Genomic DNA, 10,929 nt, shown 5'->3' with positions numbered 1-10,929 from the left:
CAATGGCGATTTGGTCGCGATACTGCAGCATTGTCAGTTTACCTCGTTGATTCTAGCGAGAACTTTGTGTGAGAAAAACACGTTAATTCATTGATATAGTGAGCACAGCTGCTCCAACCAGGGTGAATTACCAACAGGTGTTCACTTTCAACTTTCGTTTTCGCCGTTGCCCTGATGACCCACTTCTGTTTGGGCCTGTCTTAAAACACTCAGCATGTTATTGATTATACGGGGCCGCCAGCTGAGCAACGGGTTCAGTTTTTACGGAAACAGTTTGAAACCGACTTAGGTACTGCACTGAAGAGTAGCCCGAAGCACTTGATGCGAACAACGTATCATTTGGTATTCATGGGAAAGGCCAGAAAGCAGATTTCTTTACCTTAGAATACTGCTTTCTGGCACAGAAACGCATATTACATATTTTAAATTTGTTATTCGCTCCTTTCCAGTCCGAATATATGCAACATTTTTGTGAATTCTTGTGCGTGATTTATTTATTCGTTCACTACAATGTTTCATGATTCCGTATTTTCTTATCATAGGTGAAACCCATGTCCTTCATTAACCTCCATAAGGTAGTTTTTGTGAAGTTCGGCAAGTCGTCGTCTTCGTTGACAGCCTTTCGCACACTGTCCAGTGTCGGGATCTCCCTCTTGGCGTAAGTTATCTTCGTGATGTTCTTTTCCCCGGGGCTTCTCCTCTAAGCCGCAGTAGCGCTGAGGATCTCACCCCGGGTATCTTCAACCGACAAACTCAGCCTCCGATACAAAACTGCACATTTATTTACAGCCCGGCGGGCGATTAAAAAACAGTACTCGGGCGGAGCCCGAAGACAACGGACCGAGCTCTCCTGCGCCCGGACCGCGTCTCCCTTGTCTTCATCCCCTCGTCTTGCCGCTGGGGGCCAGGGAAGAGGGAAAAGCGAGTCCTTCGTGGGGGTCCAACCCCATGTGGTGGCCATTACCGCATCCGGTGCTAGCAGGCGCAACGTTCCTCCGAATGTGCGGCGTTTCAAGGCGCCGCGCGACACGTGCGTTTCATTTGTGCACTGCTCGTCCCACGGCCCGCGCCAGTTGGTGCGTCGAAGCGCCCGACAGCGTACATGCTCTGCACTTTCAGACGGATGGCATGGACTGTGAAGCTGTCATGCTTGACGGTTCGCGTGCTTGATATCGTCACGTTGCGAGGTCTTCTCTTTGGAGACACCAAATTCCCACGCAGACACTCCTCCTTTAATTTCGCCACGGTACGGGGAGATACTCCGGTGTCCTCGCTCAGAAAACTCAGTACTTCCTGCTCAGATTTCGCCGGGAAACGCATCCTGGTACGGGCGTACACATTTGCAATTACTTGCTTGGCGTTCTTTGGCAACTTTGATGTGCCAACCCTCGAAAAAATGCTACAGGACACGTGGTCGAAGCACGAGCGATGGGCGCCATTTTTTCAACGCTGCCTCAAAGAGTAAACAAAAAACGGCGTTCAAGGTTGCGCGGAGAGCGAAAACCTGATACGAAAGCGACAAACATAAAATACAAACTCGTGTATTTCGATCGTTTGTCCGGCAACACGGGCAACACTACTTTTGGTCGCGGAAGCACACAGCGCAAACAAGAGCGCTAGCTTTGCCAGCGTTGCACTTGATGTATGAAACGGAGTATACACCACTCGATGATGCCATACATGGTGGCGTGGCATGGCATTGTTGATGCAATTTACCAGTTGCAGTTACCTTCCGTGCTGGAATAAGCGTGTGTAAAGGGGATGAGATTAGGTGATTAGGGAGTTTTAGTATAGCGTTTTAGCTGTGGCGTTAACGTTTGCACGCCGCAATCCCAAACGGATATCGCCGTTACGCGACAGTTAGCGTGTCCGGTAACGCTATGGACGCGCTAAAATGGTGCTTTCCGCTATAAGCACCGGTGACTACTCAGAGGGCGCGACGAATAAGTACACCCAGCGCCGCCCCGCGGAAGCTTGATCTTTTGCGATTCGGCAATTGTTTTTGAAAGGTGTCTCGACCTTGAAAACTGTTCTGGCAAATAGTTTTCCCGTGTCTCAAGTGCTTCTGTGCGATTTCCGGACAATTACGGGGCTAAACTACTACTGTAGGCCTCGCGTGCGCGAGAAGTTACAGAGATTGTACGCTCCCGCGCGCGGGACACACATCGTTGGGAAGTCCCAATCTCAGCAAGGGAAGATTATTTACAGCACCAATTTAGGTCAGTAGCCAGCGTATACAACGGCGCTCCAATACATAAGCGTGTTTGTTTTATTAATCCTCTGTTCGCGCAACCACACTACAGTTACTTTTTCGGTTGCCCTTCTTCAGCTCGGTTGGTGCTGTCACTAATTAACAACGCATTCCAAACGTTATTAGCTGTTGACAAACTAAACACAAACACAATTCCACACAGTTCGAAATCTGCTGCGGAGCGGCGTTATCTTTACGAGGATTCCGTTTAGTTTCGGCTTCTATCTTGTGAGTAATGTTAGAGTCGTCTTAGCGGCTAATTGTGATACAGTTTGTTCAGGCCATTAGGAATTCTCCAAAAAAGTATTTCCTCCTCCTCCCTCTCCTCTGCTTAAACCAATAATAACCTACTTTCAGAGTGCGCAAACCGCATTAAAGAATTCTCCTCCTCATCCTCTGCTTAAACAATGATAACCTCAACTTTCAGAGTACGCAAAACGCATTAAAGAAGTCATCAGCGCGAGTGAATGCAACCTTGCCTTTGATAGCTTTCCACGCTCTCGCTTGGAATGCGTGGCCGAACTATATACACTTCGGGGAACAAAGTAGGGCAGTAAGCGGGATGCGTATTGACCGTCTTGACATTGCTTTTGGCATCACTCGCGAAGTGCTGTGAATGCATATTCTTGTGCCGCCTTTTGGTATCCATTCGGTGCCATGAATGTCGCTAAAAAAAGGTTACTGCTAATAATAGTGGCGAAAGCGGTAATACCTTGTGTTATGCAACTACTACACGGCATGCGACTCATCGCAGCGCGTGATGTGTATGAACAGTGAAAGCAAACGTTTTAGTTTTACGGCCCTTCGTGTCTGCGCTGCGGATAAACGGTAATCGTAGTCATAACCCATACAAAAATGCCTTATGGGCGTCTATTGAAAAATGTATGGTGAGCTATGGCCGCCTATGGGTCTCTATGGTCGCCCATAAAAAGGCATAAATTAGGCTATAGCCAGCTATTGAAGTTTTTATAGATCCTACACTAAAGACTGTAAACCATACTATTCTCTTTAGACGATTATAGAACATCCTAATGTGTTTAGTCTATAGAGTCACAGCTATTCAGGTAACTATAGCCAGCTAAAGAAATATGTATGGCTTTAGTTCTATAGACCAGCCGCGGCAAAGCTCTTTTGGCTGGCTATAGACCATTTTTTAGCTTGAAGTCTACAGACTCAAAACCATTCAGCTGTCTTTTGCCAGCTATTGAAAAGAGTTCGTCGTAAAGCTATAGAGAGAAAGCCATAAAAGCTCATTCGGCTGGCTATAGGCCGTTGTTTCGCTCTAAGTCTACAGACTTCAAACCATTCAGCTGTCTTTTGCCAGCTATTGAAAAGAGTTCGTCCTAAAGCTATAGAGAGAAAGCCATAAAAGCTCATTTGGCTGGCTATGGGCCGTTGTTTAGCTCTAAGTCTACAAACTTGGAACCATACGGGTGTCTTCTGCCAGCTATTGGAGAGAATTTGCTTTAAAGCTAAAGTGAGGCAGCCATAAAAGCTTCTGCTGCGGGGTACAGTACAATATATAACTGTAAACCTTTAGATGTGTGATAATTAAGCAACATTTTGCCGGCATTAAGAAAGCGTTTGGCGCAGAACTTACAAGCCTGCATCCATAAAGGCTTCTTTAACTAACTTCATAGTAACATACGGCTCCAAGTTTCCAGCCGCTAATCGAAAAGTGACAACACAGATTGGATAACGATGATGAGGTTGATCGGCCGGTTATATGAACGTATTTGTTCAATAAGGTTAGGTACTTATTATACCAACAATACGGGAAAAGTACAATTAAAAGAAGCTACTGATTAACGCTCAAATTAAGGTTGCAACTTTGGATACTGCGCGTCCGCAAAGCTTGCAAATGAGCGTTGACCGAAAGACGTATAATTTCGTAGAATTATTCCTCTGTGGCCCTTCGCTGCCGCGGTCAAGTGAAAAAGCGGGCTTCTCTGAAAACGGCCCTCACAGCGTCGAAGCAGATTGGAAATAACTTTCGCGGCCCAGGGTACGCTCTCTCAGAAATATGGTGGAAGCTGCGAACAACCGCATTCTTTCTCCCGCGGACCCCACTTTCAGATTAGTCATTGAGAAAGGGGGAGAGCGACCCACGCCGGGCGAAGGAGGCGCCGTGAAGAAATTCTGGGAAGCGATGAAAGGGTAGAGGGGACACCCCTGCTTCCTGTTTTATTTTCTTTTGTTTGTTTGACATACTGGTTTTGGCGATGGGTACCGAAGGACACGGCCGTGCGGCCCGCGCTGTGTTAGTATTCCTGTGCGCAGCAATGCTAGTGACAGACAATGTTCCCTGAGTACTGAGAACAGATACAACTTTTTTCGGATGAAGAAAACAAAACGTTAAGCGATCTTGTACTTACCAAAAAAAAATTACCAGCAAACAAGTTAGAATAAGATCGAAAGATGGGCATGTATCTCCGCACTATTTGCTATCGCGATGGACCTGCTTATACCTGGATGTACTCAGTCAGCCACATTTCGTCTCCTTGTTCATGTGCGCGGGCATGGCACGTGTTGCCTGGTGCTGGGAATTTCGACTCGACGGCAATGTGCTCGTGTAGATGGTGTGACGCCAAGCAAATGTGTCGCTTTTTGGTGTCGTGAATTTCGGTGTTTACGGTGACAGTGTTACGATTAATTCAACATCAACTTCAAGTCATGCGAAAATGGATACCTGCGATACTGTGACAGGAATTTCATCGTACGCAAAACTCTAGGGTGAGTGATCTTACGAACTGAAGAGACTCTATAGTGCGAGAAATGCAGGACTTTTTTTTGGTGTTCAGGAATACTTTTCTAAACTACCCTGCACCACATGGGCACTGCAACGTAGACAGAAGTGAAGATTTGGTCGTGGTGATGTGACAAAAATAATTTTTTCGCGAACTGAGAAAACTTACAAGGAACTAATTGAGTGAACTTGGAAAAACGTTTTTTTTTATCATTGCATTGTATGCGACCATCTTCATTGTTTTATTGAGAGTGCATTTCCATTTTAGCCACCGAACTTGCAGCTGTGTGCGTTGAGTACTGAGTGTAATGAACGACTTCTGAGTGCTTTCTTTTCTATGGACTACCCAGCACCTGTAGGTATTTGTGTCTCGGCGGACTTCGCGGGGAATGTGCCGCGTAGTGTGGCTGTCGAGCGAGTCACTTAAGCGTGAGCCAGGGTGTTGGAATGCGTGTGCTGTGTTTTTCGATCGGCGTATGTGAACAACTGTTTACTGGTGGTGAAGTAGTGTAGATAGTAGCCATTTATGTGATGAATGGAATGAATAAACCCCTTGATTTTGCTTTCCTTGAATGCCTGTGTTTAAGCCTTTTGTGAATGAAAACTGGCGAAGTGTTTGCAATCGCAACCTCGCACTCCCCCTATATCGCTGAAGTGTTCACGGAGCATATATTACAGAATGCACCTAAGTGCCACAGGACAAGTTCTAGAGATCTGCAAGGCTCTATGCCGGCATGGCAGCGTGCTAATAATTTCTCAGCGGCTGCTGCTGTCGCTGTGTTTCAAGTAGTGGTGATTCTCTTCTGGCTGCAGCTCATGCAAAAATATTGTATGGTCGGCTATTGACAAACCTTCTTATGGTTGTCTTTAGCTATTTGGCGCAATTATCTTTAGACATTTCTATGGCTGTCTTTAGCCATTCCTATCGACATTCCTATGGGTGTCTTTAGATTCTTCTATAGCCGTAGCGATATCCAAAGAAGACCTAAGACAGCCATAGAACCGGCTATAGAAGCAGCTAAAGACACCCATAGGGATTTCAATACGAATAGCTAAAGACAACCATACAACCGGCTATAGAAGAACCTAAAGACACCCATAGGAATGTCTATAAGAATAGCTAAAGACAGCCGTAGAACCGGTTATAGAAGAAGCTAAAGACACCCATAGGAATGGCGATACGAATCGCTAAAGACAGCCATAGAAAAGTCTAAAGATTATTGGGCCAAATAGCTAAAGACGACCATAAAAAGGATTTTCTATAGCCGACCATACAATATTTTTGTATGGGAAGTCTACTCCTTCCACTGAGAAAAAATGTCATGACTTTCTTCCTTGACTTTTCTTACTGCTAAAATCACTTCTTGCGAGCTTATTCTCCCACGGCTGCCCGAGTGAGAAACCTGTACACATGGAGGAAAGAAAAGGTTAGGAGAGGCCCTGACGTCACATTTGTGAAGCCGAGTCCCGCCATGGCTTGAGCCCATGGAGGAAGAAAAGTTGGGAGACGGCGCCACCGGAGAAACGTGAAGCCTATACATAAAAACTAAAATCGAAGTCGGCCCAGGCGTCACTGCACCACGTGACCCCACCGCGCCGCCGCTGTATGGGCCACCGCGCACTCTTCAATTTCGTCTGCTCGAAACTGCTCTGCGGCCAGTTGTCGCGAAGCCTGTTATATGTTGTTTTTTTTTTTTTTCCACGGCTTTTGTCTTTCGCACGTACGCGGCACTCCTGCCCGCACGCGGGCATGAGATCGCCGAGCAGACAAATGCAGGAAGGACGGGGAAAAGCCGCCCGCATCTTCCCACAGGGGGAACTCGAGTAATTGCGTCGCATTTACTCGAGTTAAGCAAAGCGTCACGTCAAGCGAAAGCCAAGCAAAGACGCCCGTGACTGAATTCAGAACGCGCGCTCCGCCGCTTATATACGTTGAGGGGACTGCGTAAGCCGGTCCCAGTCGACGACGTTGGCGTACTTGTAAAGCGGCGTGGACGCTAGGTGTTTGAGCCAAGCGCGGATGTTGCTTCGCCGGAGAACGGCACACCGGTTATATGCGCAGCGCGCCCGAAGGAGAGGAAACCGCGGAAGAGAGAGTACTGCACATGCGCCGGCCCCAGCCGCGGCTATGATGCAACACAATCCAACACAATCCACTTTAATCCAATCCAAGCCAAGCCAAACAAGCCAATCCAATCGAATCCAATCCAATGCCCGTCGCGAGAGAGTGTTCGAATCCAATCCAATGCCCCTCGCGAGAGAGTGTTCGCTATCGCCTCGACCCGACGCGCACGCGCAGTGAGTGTGCGGACTACGGACGCCAACGCGGGTGACATCGTGAGTTACTGAAATGCTCTGCATTTAAAAAATAATACTTACCGGCGCCAGGTTTCGAACCAACGACTCTGCGGGCGGAACGCACGGTACATGGTACTCTACCCACTGCACCACAAAGCCGACACAGAATGCAAGGTTACGAACACGCCTTATATCCTTGACTCATTCAACCGTCGGCCACAGGTGCGCCCTCTCCCCCGCGTCCTCCTCGGCTTCTTTCCGCTCGCAACGCCCTCTCTCGCCGCGTTCGGTTCGGGCGCACAACCCCATGAAACACAAGTTGTCTTGAAGACGTCTTGAAACAGCCTGAAACAGCTACAATCGTCTACCTCTACGTGAAGACATCTTGCAAACGTTTACCGCTGGCAGTTTCGAGAAGTTTATTTGTAAACGTGTAAAAGATGTCTTGCTGAGAACAACACAAGCATATGCTACACAAAGAGGTTTTAAAAACGTCGCTTGAGAGAGGTTTATCCGGAGACATGGTAAAGAAGTGTTACCCGAGCCTACTTGTTTGTTACGCGTCTTGACACTTTGAAAACCACTCATGATAAATTTACTAGAAATGCTTTCCTTGACATTTGCGCTTAAATACGTCTGAACACGCCCCATCTCAAAACAAATTTAAGCACACAGATGCTCTACACTTCTATAGTAAAAAAATCCCGACATCCATTCAGCAAGAAATCACCTTCATTTTTTATCTCTCTACTATGCTTTTTTAAAAACATCCAAGCCAGATTCTTTTTGTGATCCATTTTACCCGCCGTGGATCTTCAAATCTGCCGATTCAATGAAATCACTGCGGCTATTTTTTAGGTTTAGGCCTCGATTGTTGTAAATATTGTGCTGCTAAAACCACATTACTTTTATTTGCGCTATCTCTGGTCCTCCTCGCAATTCATGAATTGCACCCTATGCGGTACTGCGAGGGCTGGGCGTGGAGGCTGGGGCATTCAGGTGGCATGGCGAGGCGAATGGGAGTTATTTAAAGGAACGCATTTATTTGAACATTATACAACACGATTGACCACACCGGAGGCGGGCACAAATGAAGCACAAACAAGCAAGCATGTGCCAGACCTCGAATGGGCCTGGAGCTGCGTGGCGTGATGGCACTGAAGGTGACGCTAGTGATCCTCCAATGACTACAGCACATGTGGCTGGCTGCTCGCACCCCGCCCCACCAGTTTGGTTGAGCACGTCTCGTGGACAGTAATATCCGCACATTGTCCACAACAGGCACAACACTCACACACGCGGGGGAAACACTGCCGCACGCTTCACTCGTGCACCAAGTCATCTAGGTGGCTAGACAGCCAATAAGCGCATTGTACCGTTTTAGCTGTGGCTGCACTGACTACAGAGGTGAGTCTACAATGTCCTGCTTCCTTGCACTGGCAGTTTCATGCACACTGAAGCATGGTAAGGGCCTTAGACTTGGCTTCGAGGTTCGTGAAAGGCGTGCCAGTTGTCCTTGGACAGAAGGTTGCCGACACCCTCTCAACCAGTCTCATGGAGCTGCATGTGGCACACAGTATGCTACAATTGCTACGCAGGAAGTCCTTGCTCGTCTTGTAGCCAAATGCTGAATGGTCGGTGCTGCTGCAAAAACTTTCAGGCATGGGCTTTTGTCCAGCTGAAGTACATCGATGCCACTCACGAAGTGGTCAGCTAGGTGCGGCACAAGTTGTCCTTAATCTCTTATGGTACCACAGATGGCTCGAGTTGGGTGGCTGCTGCACAGCTCGCGCCTGGTTGGCGCTGTTGACGGGCTTGGAACCTGTAGGTGGCTGGCTCACGAGCGTTCTTCCCTTTTTCTGTCCATGGCCAAAGTTTTCGGCATGCTGGGCTTGCTGTTGGCTGGGCTGAAAGTAGTTGGCAGGTGGTTCACCGACGGTATGACCTCTTTCTGGCTGTTGAAGGAATTCTGTATGTGCTTGACTTCCTTTGTGAGAACTGGCCCGACAGAACTTGGTTTCGCCACCCACCCGTGTCGAGCATACGGCATCCGGGAGGCTCAGAAGGAAGCGGAGGGGCCACAGACGCCGTACTGTTTGAATGGAAGCTCCTGCCCTTTACTCGTTTTGAATTCGCACAGAAGCTGTAGAGTTAGCGGCTGCTTGGCTGCGATGAGCAAGGCACAGATGATGGCTTTGATTGTAGCTCATTACATTCCCCTTTAAAGCCATGGTTCATTAGGGTCCCTGAGTTTTCAGGAACTGCTTGCCTTCTCCATCGTACCGGTATGAGCGCCGACTGTAGGGCAACACGCTAGCAGGTAAACACGGAGCTTCATATCAATGATATGGTCAAGATCATCGCTGTGGCAAGCAAAAACAGCTCTGTGTTCGGCCAATGTACCTTTTATAACTGCGTGCTGGCTGCGAAGCGGGACGATGGAATATTGGGATGATGGCGCGCGAACACCGCGTCGGATGCGACGGTGTCATGCGACAGGGGCACTTCGTGAGGGTAATGTTTGGGCTACTAACACTTGCCATGGCGGCTGCTCTGGCAAAGGCAACGGATCATGTTGCAGGCAGTCTTTGGCACTGTGTCTGGCAAGGTTAAGTACCGTGGCTGGGTCTAGCGTCAAAGGCACCGCGGCGGACGAGGCAGAAGCCTTCGGTTCAACCGGGGGGGGGGGGGGGGGGGGGGGGGGGGCGCTAGCTTCATGCTGCTGCCGAATGTCGGCTTCCAGTCGCCGAATTATCTCTTCTTTGAAACCGGCAGTGTCCAGCTGTCGCCGTGCCAATTCTTTCCGTATGAGGTCGATGAATAGGCGCGACATTGTCACTGAGACGAGCCGCTCCCACACAATGCCCGGCATGATATGCCGCCGAGCCGGATACACGCAGGCGGTCACACACAAAACACAATCTTGCTGGAGCGTCGGCCAGCAAGCAAGCGCAGATGCGCACAAGAAGGCAAGCGAGTGAACGGTGCAAAACGCTTGGGCGAGGAAGACAAAATGGCGCACTGGTCCAACGGCGAAGGCCGGCTTAAGGTTACAGCGTTGGCGTACTTGCGTGGCTGCGAGGTTGCACATAGGCTCGGGCATCGACTGCGCAAGATGTGAGGGCTGGCGTGAAGGCTGGAGCATTGAAGAGGCATGGCGAGGCGAATCGGACTGCAATGTTTTGTGGAACTGTGGAGTTGAACCTGGTTGAACCAGTTGAACGTTGAACCACGCGCACTAACGAGCGCGTCCCAGACCTCGCTTGGACTGGAGCTGCGCTGCGTCGGCGTAATAGCACTAAAGGGGGAGCTAGTGATTAGCTAGTTATTATGGCCTAGGCTCGCGTTCACAATGCACACATCAAGCAGCATCTTCCGGAGCTAAAAAAATGAACAGCTATGCACCCAACTGGGAACATTTGGGATAGCGAAAGTTATTTTCCACCAAAAAGGCTCGCTAGCGTTCAGCGAAGCAGACGACCCTATTCCACCTTTCTGGAAAATAACTCGTTGCTTCCTTGCTCCACACGGTGCCGAAGATAGGCAGAGTGCCCGATAACGCATGGGAAAAGTACCGAAGACTTAAAGAAGCATTTTGAAAGGCGCAACTCCAATTGATTCAATCCAACATTGT

This window comes from Haemaphysalis longicornis, unplaced genomic scaffold (genome assembly GCF_048455015.1).
Source record: "Haemaphysalis longicornis isolate Haplotype H1 unplaced genomic scaffold, Haemaphysalis longicornis Haplotype H1 scaffold_1, whole genome shotgun sequence".
In the NCBI taxonomy this organism is placed as follows: Eukaryota; Metazoa; Arthropoda; class Arachnida; order Ixodida; family Ixodidae; genus Haemaphysalis; species Haemaphysalis longicornis.
The sequence above is the reverse complement of the archived record's forward strand: the minus strand, read 5'-3'. Positions refer to the sequence as shown.